Source organism: Crocuta crocuta, unplaced genomic scaffold, assembly GCF_008692635.1.
Source record: "Crocuta crocuta isolate KB4526 unplaced genomic scaffold, BGI_CrCroc_1.0 scaffold944, whole genome shotgun sequence".
NCBI classification, from domain to species: Eukaryota; Metazoa; Chordata; class Mammalia; order Carnivora; family Hyaenidae; genus Crocuta; species Crocuta crocuta.
In genome coordinates this window covers 655471-657135 of record NW_027528243.1, presented here as the reverse complement: position 1 = coordinate 657135, position 1665 = coordinate 655471, and positions in this window count along the sequence as shown.

Sequence of the window (1665 nt, the reverse complement as noted above, 5' to 3'; positions counted from 1 at the left end):
GTAGGTAATCACTATGACCATTTTATTTTTAATATATCTGAAAATTAAATACGTATAATTTCTCTAACAATGCAAATGAGGGTCAGCAACAGTAGTGCACAGCGGCACCCTACAGGTAGAAGTGCACCCCCGTCCCAGTGGAATTATTCGCACTTTTTTAAAAGTTAACATTCTAGACAGCCTTGCAACACACAAAAAAATGCATTTATTTGGTTCTTACTTTCAAAATTACCAGGTTACATGGCTTTCTACCTGAGAAATTCAAACAAATGGAACAAACATACATTGACGGATTTTTTTTTTTCGTTTTCTTAAAGCACTATCAGTAGCATATGTGAGGGGAAAACATGAAGACGGCTATTTAAAAAGACAAAATTTAAAGTTCAGGCCCTTTTTACTAAGACATGGAAAAAAAGATGTGAGAGAAAACGTCTGCACCACTGAAACGAAAGCCCAGCAAAGAATAACTAGAGGAACTAACAGAACTAATAGAAAGGGATGAAAATATTTTCGGTTTTATTTCATTCCTTACTCCGCCATCCACTCCATTGGAAAGTACAGGATAAATTGATCTCTTCCTCACTTAAGGCCTACACACACAAACACACATACACACGAGGTTTATTTAAATCTAAAACGCATTACTACAAGACCTATAAAAACCAAAGGTTGTACAGAAAGTAAACATGAAACCGGTATTTTTGCTAACGAGGTCCCAGGATGGTATTTAACAAACAAACAAAGCCAGACAAAAATATTCTATGGAAGTGACTTAGCACCAGTTCTATTCTACCAAAAAAAAAGAAAAAAGAAAAAAAATTGCACATGCTGTATCCTGTGATGTATCTTTTATGCCTGGTAACTGAACAGCAAATTGTCTTCATGCCCAAGAATCTCTGCAAAGAAAAATTATCCGATGACCGCAGAAACGAAGATTTGCTTTCAAAACAACCATAACTGCTTCCCATTATGGACCCACAGTGTTCTTGGTTTGGGTGGCACGGGGCATGAGAAAGGAAGGAGGCAGAGCCTGGTCTCACTAGAGGACAAAAACACCTCATTCCCAAAAGCTGTCCGGTAAAATACAAGCTCTCAGCACTTTCAAAGGCTACTCTGGACAACAGTACTTTGAACGTGAATAGTCACCGAGGAGAAAAGGCACTCACCCTGGAACGAGTCTTCAGACTGAACAAGCCAAACCTAGTTTTAAACAGCAGAGTCACTAGGTTGAAACTGGGACTGGACACGAGAGAGCCAACAAGTCCCTCGTTGGTTGTCATTTCATTCATAACAAACACAATCCGCTGTATTACATTCACTTTTCAACTTTTGCACGCGCTACCATAGCTGTCTTCACTGTGAGGAGAGGAGACCAGCGAAACAACGTGTGGTTCTTACTTGCGGTAAATCAGAAGGCCTTGTGGCCCCTTTAGAGATCAGGTGGTTATGAGCACGCAAAGTGCCTCGTCGCTCAGGGCAACCACCCTGACTGGCGTTCTACCTTGCTTCTGCCAGCTGGTACTTTTCCACAGAATATCAAGTTAAGACTGGAATGAATCATGTCATAGGACAATGTTGCCTTCCACTACTTTTGTGAATGAAAACCACCCTTTCCCCCTACAGCCAGTCTGATCTCATTGATGTCTTCAACTGCAAAGTCAGGTA